Genomic DNA, 14,964 nt, shown 5'->3' on the forward strand with positions numbered 1-14,964 from the left:
AGCAGGGGAGCCGGAAGCCGGTGGGAGGGCCCCTGGGCTCGCCGCACGGGATCGGGAAAGTGAACGGGTGGGCGTCCCGAGTCAACGGTCACACTCCGCCTTTAGGAGAAAACAGTAAACTTGAAAAAATGTCAGATGCAGCAGATTTGTGAAAATTAGGAAAGGCACAGGAAAACCAGAAAAAGGCTTCCATTTTTAGCCCCATGAGTCATCTTTTCTACCGTCTTCAAAGGGAAAACAATGAGGACTGACAGGGGGCCCGGGAGGTGGCCGCGCTGAAGAACGCAGGGGCGGGGGTGACAGCTGAGCAGAGGCACGCCACCGCGCGGCACCTGGGAGCCGGGCGTGGGCACGGCGGCAGCGGACCCCACCGGGGACAGGTGGCCGTGAGCCCCGCGTGGCCGCCGCCACCGTTTGCTGACGAAGAACTCGCGGACCTCGTGGTCGGGCGGTGCGCCCTCTCGGGTGGGAAGGCCCCGGGGGGACAGAGCGAGTCTATGTCCAGACAGGACCGTCTTCAGAGACTACAGGTAGCCAGCTCGAATCCCTTCCCGAAAACGCGACCCCACTAAACCTGTTGAAACAGGAAATCTGCATTTCATCGTGAACTCGGAACCGTGCTCCAGGATCGGCCGAGACCCGCGGGGGAAGGCGGCTGCCGGCTCGGTGTGTCCGGCAGAAACGCCACCTCGGGGAGCTGGGGGCGGCGGCGGGAGGCAGACCAGGGCACTCGCGCTCCAGCTGCCTGGAAAATCAGACGCTGAGCAGGGGTGGTCCTGAGTCATTTTTAGAATAACAGCTCATTCAGGAGGTTTTTTGAAGGGATTTGTCATTGGCTTTTGTTTCCGTTCATGACTGAGCCTGGCCACGCTCAGGGGCCCGCTGATCCCGATCCGGCCTCCGGCGTCATTTCCTGTTTGCCGCGTGGGCCACTGCCTCGTGCTCGTGGAGAACCCCTGTGTGCAAAGCGAATCACCACCGAGGGGCATGTGGCCGGCTACGCGTCCCTCCTGTTGGCCCGAGAGGCCCAGGAGGCCTTCCGTGGGGTCCGTCACACCTGCCGGCCTGCCCTTGGCCGCTTTCTGTTCCAGTCCCTGTGGCTCTGCCCCCATCACTGCCCCGTCCCCGGAACCTGCAGAGGACGTGCCCACGGCCCACCCGGGTCGGGATGCCTCCAAAGGCCACTGGGAGCCATTTCGAGAGAATCTTCTCCCCACTGCCGTGACCGCAGGGTACGACCCCACAGACCCCTGGAGCTGCAGGTGTGAGCTTGTTCGGGAACGAGCTCTTTGCAGACGTGATTAAATTAAGAATCGTGAGAGCACAGGGGACCCTGGGTCATCTGGGTGGGTCCCAGATCCAAGGACAAGACTCCTCGGAAGAGACAGGTTCAAGGGCGAGAGGACACAGACCCCGGAGAAGCCCCAGGAAGATGGGGGCAGCGCCGAGCACCAGGAGAGGCACGAGGCAGGAAGGCTCCTCCCAGGACCCCCGGGTCCGGGACGCCTCGATTTTGACTTGCGGCCCCAGAACTGGGAGAGGACCCGTTTCTGTTTGTGCTAGTTTGTTTCAGCGGCCCAAATAAACCCACCACACCTGTCAGTCCAAGGATTCTGTTTGCAGGAATTCACTAGAGAAAGTTACACGGATTTTTTAAAATAGAGGAGAGGATATTAATCACAGAATGATGGCCGAAGATGCTGGTGAGAAACTTGGACGCTGAGCGACAGTGCCCCTCTGCCGCATCGGAGCACCGGAGAAGAGCGCTCGGAAAACATGGGCACTTTCTCAGACAAAAGATATAAACCAAAAGAAAGCAGGCGCATTCCCGATTTTGGTTTAAAAAATAAGAATAATATGGAAAAGCAGCCTGTAAGACACGGATGGGATCACTTCCAGGTCGTGAAAGTACTGGTGACTCCAAGTCAGCGGTTGGTGCTTCTCCGTGACGTCCGAACCGTCAGCAGGCCGGGTCTCCAGGGGAAACCACCGCTCCCGAGGAAGCCCGACCAGCCCCCACCGCCCCCCCGCGACGGCAGAGGACGCGCTGTAACCCGGGAGACAAGAGTCTCGAGAAGAGTGACGGCTGTGGCAACAGGTGGCAGCGAGAAGACGTCTGGGAGCCACGGAAACGGGTTGCCGAGCTCGGTGATGAGACAGCAGCCTCGGGGTTTGCGCTCGCCCATCCCCGGGAAAGCACTGAACGCTCTCGGGAGACGGTCGACAGCCGTGATGGTGAACGGTGTCCAAGGCGTGGGACTGGGGCCCCAGGCCAAGCCGAGAACGGCGGGCGCTGCTGACGGAGACGGTCAGTAACTCCACTCTCAGTTCACAGGCTGCGGCTGCGTGCTGCGCCTGCCTGAGCACCTCCTCCGGAGATGCGGCACCCACCTCTCCGCAGCTTGGACCCAGCACCTCACCTGGGGGAGGCCAGGTGAGGTTTGGGAGAAGACGGGAGGTTTGCAGTGAGGGTCCCAGGGCCCAGTCACCCCCGTCCAGGCGCCCTGCACTCCTGAGGCTGAAACTCTGCATGATGTGACGGGGGCCGCACCAGCTCCCTGGAAGCTGGTCCTGAGCAGAGGGAGCTGGAGCCTGTCCCTGTGGCGACCCCGGCGAGGCCCCTGCTCCTCCTTCCACAACTGCACTGCTCTGTCTTCCCGAAGCATCTCCCACTTTCCTGTCATGCCTGTAAGCCGGTCTTGGTCCGTCCAGAGGGCTCTGTCTCACTGGAGCTGACAGGGGCTTGTTTCTGGGACTGGTGACGGGCCAGTGAACCCCCCCCCCCCCCGTGTCGTGAAGGAACCCAGGACTGGCCAAGGTTGGACTAGCAGTTGAGTTCATTATCTTTCCCTGTTTACAATATCTTCACAGTCTTTCAGTGGTGGAAGCACAAAAATGCCCAATGGGCATCATTAAGTTACAAAAGTGCTGGAGATAACCTCCCCCCTTGCAGTGACAGAGGCCAGTGGGTCAGAAGGGGGTGGGGGTGTGCTTCCAGGCCAACCCCACAAACGCTCCCTGGTCAGAGGGGGAGGAGCTCGGGGGACAGGGAACCCTCCTCCCTGGAGCACTCAGGGAAAGCTGCCCACAGACCAAGGAGACCTACGAGGTCTTTGAAGAAGGCATCCAGTCACGTAATATGGAAAACAGAGACGTTTATTGAAGAGGATACAAGAAACACTGTACACAGGACAATGGTGCCCCAGTCCCCTTCAAAGTAGGCACCCTGGGCCCTCACACAGTTCTCCCAATCGCCATCAGCTGCCCTCTTGTATTTTCCTGAATCTCACTGATGGTCTGAAATCTCTTCCCTTTCAAAGGTGATTTTAGTTTTGGGAAAAGCCAGAAGTCACAGGGCACCAAATCTGGGCTGTAGAGAGGCTGAGTCACCTGGGTGTTTGGATGTTTTGCCAAAAGCATCTCGTGTTTTGCATGAGGCATGATGTATGAGCAGGCATGTTGTCATGATGAAGCTGGCAATCATGAGTTGCCCACAGCTGTAGCCTCCTGAATCATCCAAATAGTTTCCGTGGAGAAATGTTCAAGGGTGACACAAAATTAGATGCAGATTCTATTTGCTCAGTCCTTTTGAATGTGACGACCACGCAGTACCCATGCTCACTCAATGGCGTCTGCCACCCCCACCGACTAGTGCAGTGAAGTCGTCCCTGTTCAGGCACGTGCGTTCCAGTCCACTCTGCTCGGCTGCCGGGTCGCATCGATGCCCTGCAAACTGTTCTCGTGTATTAACAGTGGCTGGGCCGGCTGCTGCGGTTTCCCACACACACTCAAGAGGGCCTTTGCGGTGGCCGCTGGCAGGCCCTGACACAGGAGCAGGTCCTCTTCTTCCCCGGCTGCGGTCACCTCTTTGTCATATGAAATGTCCAACTTGCATCTGCTGAGTGGATGCGCATCTTTTACAATGTGGCTGCACCACAGTGCAGCTTTCCAATCTCCTGCTATTGCTGCTTCCCAGTACTTTACCACGAGACAGAGCTGGCGGGAACGTGTGTGCAGCTGATTTCCTGTAAACCCACGATCGTTTTCTTAGATCACGCTCCCAGAAGTGAAGCTCTGAGGCTGGTCACATGCAAAAAAGTGTGTTTGTATTTTAATGGGGTGTCGTGGCCCTTACAAAAAGATCACTGAGGAACAAGCCAGTGGACACACTGAGCGTTAAGAACTACTGTGTGGCTGGTTCACAGAGCCACGCAACCCGTCCCTCACAGGGAAGACAAAGCTTCGAGTGGCATCACTGAGACAGCCTGGGGCACCACGCGGTACCTGCCGGGACGGCCGTGGCCGAAGTTGGAAGACCCAGCGTTCAGCTGCCTGTGCGCCTCTCTGACCCACCCCAGTGTGGGTTCTAGACTGAGTTTTTCATCACGTCAGAAGACAGATTTTCAGAAAGTTGCTTAGAAGCTGTCGAAATATTACAAAGGATGCTAGAAAAATGGAAATTACTGTTAAAGAGCCAAAATGTTCACGTTGCAGACGAAGAAGTCAGTACCGTGGCCCGTCCCAGGCCCCTGGCACAGCACTGCGCGGTGACGCTCCGAGCGAGGGGCCTGCGCAGTGGACCCAGCAACAGAGACGGGAACATCTCATCGGTCCTGGACACTGTCCATCCTCAGCACCAAGGACAGCGCCTGGCGCCTGCCACAGGGCCACAGCCTGCTGGAGGCAAAACCTTTGGGAAGGATTGGGCAAACCAGACCTATAAGAGGAGACTAGAAATAACCCAAGGTCCCCGAGAACTCGGGGGATGGCTTGGTCACTTCCAACGCTGGACGGCTCCGTTTCATTTCCTCGTGATAAAAACAGTCAGCGCGGAGTGAGCATTTGCCGCGGACACGTCCCCACTCTCCGGCACCCGCTGCTGCACGCCTTGAGACAACCCTATGGAGTCAGCGCTGTGCCCGACCCTCTTTCGGAGACAGCGGAACTGGGCTGTGCTGAGGTCCAGCAACCCGCCAAAGGCGCCGGCTGCCCAGGCAGCCCGACCCCGGGGCTGCTGCTGCAAGAAGCTGCTGGCTGGCGTCACGCACAAAGTGGCAGGAGAAATGTTAATCAAGCACCACAGGATAACTTCATGTTGCCTGGCTTAAAACACATACGTACTTCACGGCCTTGCGAAACACTGTTTTGATGATGCTTTTCTTTTACGCAGAGTGCGGCACATGGTTTTAGAGACAAGGACCAATCAGATTTTCAAAGTTCACCTTTTCAATTTGTGCTGCAGTTTTATGGACGGGCCGACTACAGCTGTCTACTCCTTTTTAATCACGTTTCATGTTGATTCTTTTACCTGTGGCTACCCACAAAAATGTATAGCGGACAGAGGTACCGAGTGAAGATCCAAGATCCACGAATCTCACCCCAGAATAAGAGCCTCAAGTGGAAATTTTTGGAGAAACTGAAGACACGTCCATCCCATGGGGCTGTCAGGGACGGAAGCTCACATCACAGGGAGGGGTGCTCGTTCATACACGGGAACCCAGCAACCACGCCGGCTCCAGGCCCAGCCCGGCTGGGGCCCCACCAGCCAGGCCTGCATACCCCACCGCCGCCCACAGGCCGCCCCCAGCTTCACCCCCCGACGCTCGCCCTCCTTCACAGCACAGGCGGCTCTTGGCGGAGTGAAATGTCACGCTTGCGCTGACACAGGGACTCTGGAGAAGCACGGGTGCCATGAGCTGCCCTGCACACGGGGGCAGGGCGGCTCCTCAGGGACCTCCGCACGCAGCGGCCCCGGAAGGGAGGGTGCCGCAACAGCAAGCGTGGCAGAAGCCGGAGACGCTGGCCCGTGAAGATCCACCCGGGAAGACAGATGGCTCGGGAGCAAGCCTGACTCCCGGCATGGAAAACTACCGGCAGCCGCCCGGAGCGGCTGTTCACTTCAGAGTCAGAGCCGTCGCTGCGACGGAGCCTCCGTGGGAAGAAGTGTCGGAACAGCGGCCACAGGGGCTGAGGCGGCCCCCAGCCGCCGCCTGGGCGCGGCCGGCCGGCAGCCGAGGCCAGTGCCCGAAGCAGCGCGAGAGGAAGGCAGGCTGTGCGCTTTATCCATGCCCTCCAGCCGCCCCGGCGGAGGCAGCTGGTGTGCAGGGACGCAACTGTAAAGGCGCCCCGTCCCCCCGGCAGCGGACACAGGAGTCAGCTGTGACCCGCACCCCGTGCAGCCCCTCCCTTCAGGGTTCTGTCGACCCTGAAGCCCGCTTTCCTCATTCACGCGAAGGACACCCTCCCTCTGGGTGCACACAGCACCTCGAAGACAGCGGAACCCACTTCCGAAGCTGGTGCACAGAGTAGCCTGCACCTAGCGCCGGTTGACTGAGAGCCATTTTCCGCTGTGTCGGATGCTCTGCCCGCTCGCTTCCCGTGCGGACGCCCGTGGCTCTCCCCAGGCAGCACACTGCCAGTGCTGGAAATGCAGCGCCCATCCGGCCAGAGCGATGAGTCACCGCCACTCCCATTGTGTCCAGTGGATGGCCACAGCACAGCCACTCCGGAGGTCGAGAAATGACACCTTCCCATCATCTCCCTTTCAAGCCTGCAGCCAGAGCGTGTCCTCGGCCCAGCCCCGGGGGAGCTGGGGAGCGGTGATGCTCCCTGGAGGCAGTCGAGGAGGGCGGCAGCCTCTCCTCGAGGCCCTGGCACAGGCACGTGTGGGCGGCGCTCCGCGAGGAGGGGGAGAGCCGGTCCTCGGCGGTTTTACAAACATCAGAACCTTCAGCCTCAGAGTGGCTCGGGCTCTGGGTGTGTGGGTGCCGAGAGGACTCAGGTTTTGCAAAGCACTTTTTGCTTCTAACATTTCATTTGGCTTTTCTACAATTTCAAAAATGAAAGAGACAGAACTAGGAGAAGCAGTAGATTGCCACGGGATGACATATTTGTCTCTCTGGGAGGAATAATCTAAATTCTGTTTTCAAAAATGTTGTTAATTCATTCACATCATACGTAACCTAAGGCCTAGCAAAAAATCGCGAACATGCAGGACGGGGCTAAGGTAGGCTTACGGTCGTTTGTGTGGGAAATAACTCGATACTAAACGATACTACGAGAATAAACTGTGTTTTGCATACTCACAACCGAAGACAGTTAAAACAGCTTGTAAGTATTTAAAACAATAAAAATGTTTTAGTAAATAAATACACATTCGTTTCTGTCTCAAGCTAAGCCGCTGCTCTGGATAACTACGCTGTGAGTGACAAGTTCTCTGGGAGAAAAGGCAGCAACAGTAATAGTAAAAGACAGCACGAAAAGCTGACTGAGCTTCTCTGAAGAGCATCTTCGTGGTGAGAGAACGTTCACTGTGAGGACTTCACTACCTGGGATTTATCAAGTGCTCGCTTTGCTCACTAAGCCAAGCGCACCCTTTCCCCTGACATGGCACGGGCGGGTGGCGCACAACAGTTTATTGACTTCCTAACCCACACCGGCCATCGGGCGGGAGGAGGGGCAGGCGTGGCTTCGCTGAGAGTGCACCCCGCGGTCAGAGGACTCCTGACTGGGGCCGGACGTCTCAAGTGGCGACGGAAAGCGGGGGTGTCCCGGGCCCCGGAAGCCGGTCAGCAGTCCACAACCCTCTCGGCCCAGGGGAGCTGGATGGACCGTGCTCCCGGAGGCCTGCTGGCTGGGCTGCCAGATGGGGGGCGAGCACAGCCTCGTCTGTCCTCTTCTGAGCCCCGAAAAAGTCACGCCACCCCGGGAACGTGCCCTGCGCGTCCGCGGCCAACCCTGTGAGTCACGCAGCTGCCTGCACCAGACAACTTGCCGCTGGAAAATCCTGATTAACGGCGTTTTTTCAAACACCGGAGTAACAATTTGACCTGCCAAAAATTACCATTTTTCATCATTTCATCATTTTTCTCCTTAATTGCCTATCACCTTTCGCCAAGAATCTGAAGGAAAATGGAAAGGGTGTAATGCGGCGCATTAACCTCAAATCCATTGTTCCCTCCCAGGTGTGGGGGAGGGGTCGGCGCTGAGACTGGGCGGGCGGCCCCTTTGGATGTGGTGGGTGGACTCCGCAAGGCGACGCTGAGACGCAGGGCGATGTTCTAACAACTGGTACAACTGAGTCGCCGCCTGCAAAGAAGTCCTAGCGTCCCAGGTCGCCGTCCCGGGCTCCGAGCTGCACACGCCGAGCCAACTGGACCCCAGGACCCCAGGAGGGGGCCCGCGGGGCAGTGCTGCCGGGAGCGGCTCCCTGCGCCCTGCTGCCTCCACGTGCGAGGGGACAGTCCCAGCTCTAACACCACCCACAGCTCGCGCAGCCAGGATTAATGACAAGAGGAAGAACTCGCTGCCCAACGCTTTATCCGTAGCCCGCACAGGCGGCTCCCAGCCCCGCAATCCCAGCCCCGGCCATTCATCTGGAGCAGCAAGCGACGCGCAGGCGGCTGGAGTCACAGAAGCTGCGAAGTGAGAGAGGAGCTGGAGGAAGGGCTGGAGCTTCGGAGTTTCCGCCGCGAATCGCCGCCGGCCGCGCCTGCCCTGCGCCTGCCACCCCTTCTGCCTCGGAGGGTCTCCGCCGGATCGCCCCTCCGCCTCTAACTCTGCGCCCTGCCCACCCCGTCCCTGTCCGCCGGCTCCGCCGAGCCGCGCGCACTCGGCGCCCCCACCCCCCGCCACCTGGCCCGCCGGCCCCCGCCCGCGCCGCGCGGCTGCGACAGTCACATCCCGTTATTTCTGCGCGATCGTTAGCGAGCGAGCCGAGAGCAGCAACAGCCGCTGCCGGGGGAGGCTTGGTGACAAAATCCTGCGCCGTGAGCGCCTCGCTTAGCAACCGCCCGAAAAAGCCCCCGAGCTCGCGCTCACACGCGGAGAGCAGGCGGCGGCCACCCCCTCGCGGCGCGCTCCTCCGGCCCCGCCCGCGCCGCAGCCACCCGCCGGCCCCTCCAGCCCTGGACCGCGACCCCCGCGACCCTTGCTCTCAGCCTCGGCAGCCGCATCCCCGTGCCTTCCCAGAAGGGTCCGCTCCCACCCGCCTCCCCCAATTCTGCGCGCAGCCCCCTCCTCGGGTCCCCGCCCGGCCGAGCGCATAATGTCACAGCTTTGCGTCCGCGACCCTGGGAGTCCAGGCTCTGGGCAGGTCGCTGCCCAGCCCGGGACCCCGCACCCCCGACGGCTCCCGCGCCCGGTCCCCGCGCCCGGTCCCCGCGCGGGCTCCGCGGCCCCGTTGGTTCGCACCTTCCTCAGGGCGGACATCCTCGGCGCTCCTGGGTCAGCAGATGCAGGGACACATGGCGAACTGGCCCCTCTGGCCGGACGGCGGCTCGCCGGTCGGCGCGGCTGTCACCAGGTCCGCCTGTCCGCCTGTCCGCCAGCGCGCCCGCGGGTCCGTGCTCTACAGCCGCCGCTGCCGCGCGCTCCGACCGCGCTCGAGCCCGGCGCACAGTCGGTCCTCCCGGCGGCGCCTGCGCACTGGGCGCCCGGGGAGGCCCCGCGCACTGGGGGGCGGCCGACGTGCGGCGGCACCTGGGGAGCCGACGGGTCGCGCAGGGACAGCGCGGGGCCTCAGGCGACGACCCCGCCCGCCCCTTCCGCCCCTTTCCCGGAGGGGACCCCGGGGAGCGCGCACACCGTGCCGTCCGCCAACTGTTGCACGGGGAGCAGCCGGTCACGCGGGGACAGCAGGGACACGAGACGCCCGAGGCAGGTCCGGCGGCCCGCCCGTGGCCCCAGGGCTTCCCCGGAGCAGATGCGAAAGTGCTGGGAAGTTCCCGCGGATGCCGCGCGCACCTGAACACCTGCGCAGGTGCAGCCCGCCCTGGACTCCAAGACTGACACGCGGGTGTATTCGTGTGAGGGGCTCGTGGGCGAAGTAAAGGCTCCTCCACACTCAAATGCTCCCGCGGCAGGAGGATTGTCTATCTCGCTGCGGTTGCCCCCAACCGAGCGATCCACTCCTCCCCCGCGCGCATCTCCCTGTCTTCGCGGGAAAGGGGGCCGCCCGCCATGTCCCCAGAGGCACCGAGCGCCACCCGCGGGGCCTGCGCCTGCGGGAGCTCGCTGCCAGCAGCACGGAGACTACAGGGCCAGGGACGAGGGAGGGGGATTAATTCAGCAAGGGGGTGTGGACAACCTGCAGCGTTCCGGAAACGTTAGCGACACCGGCCACGCTTGACCGTCGGTAATTAAATTTGCTGAGATGCCCTTCCAAGACCGGAAGCCGGGCGGGAAGGGAGGTCCTGGGGCCGCGCTGCGCGGGAGCCCGACCGGTTCATTCCCTTTCTGGAGTGCAGGCACTGACCTGGGGCCACTTGGTAGCCCCGCTTTTAACAGTCAAGGGCTCTTCCGCCTCTCTAACTGGGCGTGGGGAGGTTTAAATGAGATAAAAGGTGCAAAAGCTGATAGAAGAAAAATACCAAGATGAAATTTTTCAGGGAAATGAGTAGGGATTCCAACAGGAAGAGGGAATCAGGAGATCAAACTACTTGGGATGGAACAGTGGTTTTTTTTCCGAAGTTCCAGGATCTTTCATCAAAAGCGTGTCTCCACGAGATTTCTCCGTATAACCGGTCACTGGTATTAATACGTTGTTGTTTATTTTCCCAGGGAAGTTCTAAGAGCTGAGTCAAGTGGACCCGCGATGAAACAAAGAACTCACCGCAATCGAACCTTCTGGTGTTTCGAGAGCCAGGCTGTGCTCAAAACTGCTAGACTGTGTGTCCCAGACTGCTCTCCAAAATCCAGACTCTAGGTTGGTGTTTTTTCTTTTACAATGGACTTCCCCCTTACTTCCGTCCTCCCCATACTTGTCCCCATCCTTCCATCTTTTTGAGATCCATTTAGTTACCCATTCCTGCCACGGCACAACACAGATCACAGACATGTGCTGGGTGCCTCTCATGTGCCCTGCAGTGTGAGCAGAAGCAGACACCGGCTCTTCTGTCTAGGGAGAGCGTCGTTTTTCAACATAACCCAGTAATGTATAGTATAACTAACAAACCTGAACTGCTTCCCTGAAGGAAAGAGATAGGGTGTCACTGGAGAAAGTTGCAAGGGTGACCGGCACAGGTTGTGGCATCAGGAAACACCTGTCTGAGGATGTTGTAATCAAGTTACACCTTCACTTCCTCTAGGTTCTCCCCCAAGCAGGTGCTGAGATGTGGGCTTGGGTGCAGGCAGTTCGTGTGGGAGGTGGACCCAGGGAGCTGGAGAGGGGGCATGGCACTGGACGCTGTTCCAAGCTGGCCACCCCTGTGGACCACGGGCGCTCAGACTGGCAGGGCCCCCGGGAGGCACCGCAGAGAAGGCGCTCTGCAGGGCGGAAGGTGGGCCTTTTGGTCTGTCTTCCCCCCCCACCCCCCTCCAGGGAGTGACGGTGGCATTCCCGCTGCCCCCACTCCAGTTCCTCTGGCCGACCAGCAGGGTGGGAGGTGCCAGCAGAGAGGGCCAGGGCAGAGCAGGAGTGGGATCCAGGTGGGGAATGCTGAGCAGAAGAGAGGGCAGAAGGTTTGGGGGGGGTGGAAGGACTTGGGGAAGAGTTGGGGTAACCAGGACAAGGTGAGCAAGGAGAGAGTCGCATGAACACGTCCACAGTGCGTGTCAAGGGGCTTCGAGGATGTCGATGGATTCCGAGTAATACCCCGGACACAGTGAAATGCGATGCAGGATTCTGAGAGGGGAGAGATATTCTGCATAGACAATCGTGTCATCTGTGGACAGAGTTTTATTTCTCCCTTCCCAACCTATACACCTTTTATCTCTTTTTCTGGTTGTAGTGCATTAGCTAAGACTTCCAGTCTCGTGTGGGAAAGGGGTGGTGGGAGGCGCCAGGTGGCAGGAGGGAGCAGCCGGTTCCTCATCTGTAATTGTGACGCTGGCTCCAGGGTTCGTGTAGACGGTTTTTATCACATGGAAGAAGTTCCTCCCTTTTCCTGGTTGGTGGTGTTTTCATCTGAACTTTAAATTTTGTTGAATTGTGTCAAATACTTTTTTTGCATCTATTGATATAATCATATGGTTTTCTTTAGCTTTTCAATGTGATTGTGTTCACGGACTTTTGAATGGCACTGTGAATTGTTGCAGGTCGCTGTGGCTGCTCTGAGGACAGGCGGAGGTGGCTGAGAGTGGGGACGTAGGTGTAACACTGGGTGGGGGGGGATCAACCTTGAAATTCCTGGGGAGCTCCTGCAGAGTGACCACGAAGCCCTGGACAAGATGGCAGGGGCGGGAGATGTTGCAGGTGGAATACACGGAGGATTATTTTTCTGGAGAGGTTATGGGGGAAGAGGTGGGGGGAGTGTGCAGGGTCCCAGGTCTGGCTCTGCAGCTGGTGGAGGGTGCTCCTGGGGGACCGACCACTGGGTGGGCCTGCTTGCTGGCTGGGACGTGCACAGGGACCGGTGACTTGTCAGAACTGACGAACCTGCACTGACACGTCATTGTCACCCAGAGTCCACAGGTGACATCAGGGTCACTCTGGGGGTTGTATATTCTGTGGGTTTGGACAAATGCACAAGGACACGTGTCCACCATCACAGCATCTCACAGAGCAGACTCCCTGCCCCAAACCCTCTGGGTTCCCCTGCTCGGCCCTCCCCCCAGTCCCTGGCAACCAGTGATCTTTTCAGACTGGCTTCTTCCCTTCATAATATGCATTTAAGGTGCCCTCACGTCTTTGCACGACTTGAGAGCTCCTCTCTTTACCGCTGGACAATATTCCATCGTCTGGTTTTCCCGGTTTACCCCTCACCTACTGAAGGAGACCTTGTTTGCTTCCAAGTCCGGGCAATTAGAAACAAAGCTGCTACCAAACATTGTGTGCAGATCTTCCTGTGGACGTACGTTTTCACCTCGTTTGGGTAAATACCAAGGAGTATAGTTGCTGGGCTGCATGGCGAGAGTGTATTTAGTCTTGTAAGAAACCGCCCAACCGTCTTCCAAAGTGGCTGTCCATCTGCACTCCCACCGGCAGTGAGAGCGTCCTGCTGCCCCCACCCTCCCAGCGCCGGGGGCCGTCAGCGCTCTGGGTTCAGGTCGTCCCGGTGGGTCTGCGGGGGTCTCCCTGTGGTCGTAACTTGCAGTTGCCTGATGACATGTGGAGGGGAGCACCCTTCCACACGCTGTTCGCCGTCTGTGCCTCGTCTCTGTGCGGTAAGGTGTTCGGCCCGTTGTTTAGCCGAGTCGTTTGTGCTCCATCCCTCATCTTTCAGCTCAGCTGGATCGGGTGCTTCAGCACCTGAACAGGCTGGGCGTGTGGCGTGTGTCCTGCTCCTTTTCAAAGACCCTCTGCTGGTTACATGAGTGCGTGTGGTGTGTGTGTTCTGTCTTTAAAACCCTCCGGACACTGCCCACTTCCCCGATCCCAAGAGAGAGCGACCTGCATTCATTGTCTTAAGTTTCTCTCCTGTGGTTCTGTTGAATTCCCATCAAGCTTCCGCCTCCCCTATGCCAACAAGATTCCTGTAATCAAGGTCACTATAACCTGCAATGGGCAAATCCAGTTGTCTGTGGTCAGCCCTCACCTTCACCATCAACATCACTCAAGACAAATGGTGACTTCTAGGCTTGGCTTCAGGACAGCACACTGTCCACTCAGCCCCTCTCATTGCTACAGCTGGGACCTCCCGGCCACCCCACTTTCCGGAAGTCAGAGCACCTCAGAGCTCAGTCCTTGGACCACTTCTCTGTCCACTCAGTCCTCCCTATAGCTCGAAAGGTCACCTAAATGCAGACAAGCCCAGTTCTCTCTCTGTATCCTGGGCCTTTCTCCAGAACTCTGCAATCAGATTCCACTGCTCCATTGATGCCTACACATCCATCCCCTCACAGGTAACACACCTGACACGGCACACACCACCCCCAGTGATGACCCTCCGGGGGCTCGGCTGTCCTCAGTGAAACACCAGCGGACAAACCTGGGGCCACTGCACACCTCTCCTCTGTCACAGCCCACGTGTAGTCAGTCTGAAATCTCTTTTGCTTCCTCTTCAAATACATCCCAAATCCAACCATCCCTTCCCTCAACTGCCCACGGTGGCCAGACACCAAGGTCTTTTATTGCAGTGGACCCAGGGGGCCTCCGCGTGTCCACCACCAAAACCTGCTCTCTGCACCGCGGCGCAGGGGACTCGTTTCAGGTGTCAGGAAATTCAAGTCGGTTCAAAGCCAGCCCCGATTTCCATCTCGCCCACTGGAAAACATAAAGCTGACCACTGCCCCAGGGACTGGCCCCAACACTAAGGTCTGCCTCCTGTCGGCCCACGTCTGTCACCATCCCCTTATCGGTCACTGTGCTCAGCTCACGGTGGCCTCGGCTCTGCTCCCCAGACGCCATCACCAGGGATGTAGGGGGCACTTGCTGTACCCTGCTTCGAGCATGGCTCGAATTCCCCTCTCTCTGAGGCTTTCTGACCACTCCATCGCGCCACTGGGGCCCCCTTTCTCCCCAAGCTCCGGTCTCCCGGAGGCATGCCGTCCATCTCACTGCATACTGTCGCCCCTGCGCGCGCGTAGACCCTCAGCATCCAGATACAAGCGCTCACAAATACGCTACCCAAGACGTGTGCCCGGGGAAGAGGGCAAACATGAAGCCCGGTCCAGAGAGGACAGCCGGGCGGCCGGAGACCAGACAGCGCACCTGTCGGAGGCGCTGCCTACGAGCGCACGCGGGAGGAGGGCCTGGGCGCAGGCGCGGACGCTGGCTCCCGCGGGTCCCTTTTGCCCCACGGTTCGAGGAGCCTCGGGACGCCGACTGGGTGGGCGCCGAGCAGATCCCGCCCACGGCCCCCGCGCCCGACCCACTCTCCCACCCGGCGCTGGGATGACCCTCTCTGATGACCCCTCTTGCCGCTGACCCCTCAGCAGCCAGGTCGCAGCGCACCCGGGATTGCAGGCGCCCAGAAGCCACGCCCACAGATTTCCTACAGCCAATCCGAAACCGCAGCGCCTCTGATAGACATCAGCGGCAGAAACCCTGGATCCGGATTGGGCACGCCTGCTGTTGTGGGCGTG

The 14,964-nt window shown here is 59.3% G+C and overlaps 1 protein-coding gene across 2 annotated transcripts in view; it reads right to left on the reverse strand.

Moving 5' to 3' along the window:
• The window catches only part of DLGAP2 (DLG associated protein 2), a 175,937-nt gene extending 166,613 nt beyond the window's left edge, over positions 1 to 9,324 (reverse strand). For both annotated transcript variants that reach the window (XM_045821433.1, XM_045821431.1), the window contains exon 1: positions 9,193 to 9,324. The gene's annotated coding sequence lies outside the window, so the exon portion shown is untranslated. The remainder of the gene's footprint in view (positions 1 to 9,192) is intronic.
• Positions 9,325 to 14,964: the final 5,640 nt, after the last annotated feature.

The sequence above is a fragment of the Phyllostomus hastatus genome, unplaced genomic scaffold, assembly GCF_019186645.2.
Source record: "Phyllostomus hastatus isolate PE091 unplaced genomic scaffold, TTU_PhHast_1.1 phas_scaffold_46, whole genome shotgun sequence".
Classification (NCBI taxonomy): Eukaryota; Metazoa; Chordata; class Mammalia; order Chiroptera; family Phyllostomidae; genus Phyllostomus; species Phyllostomus hastatus.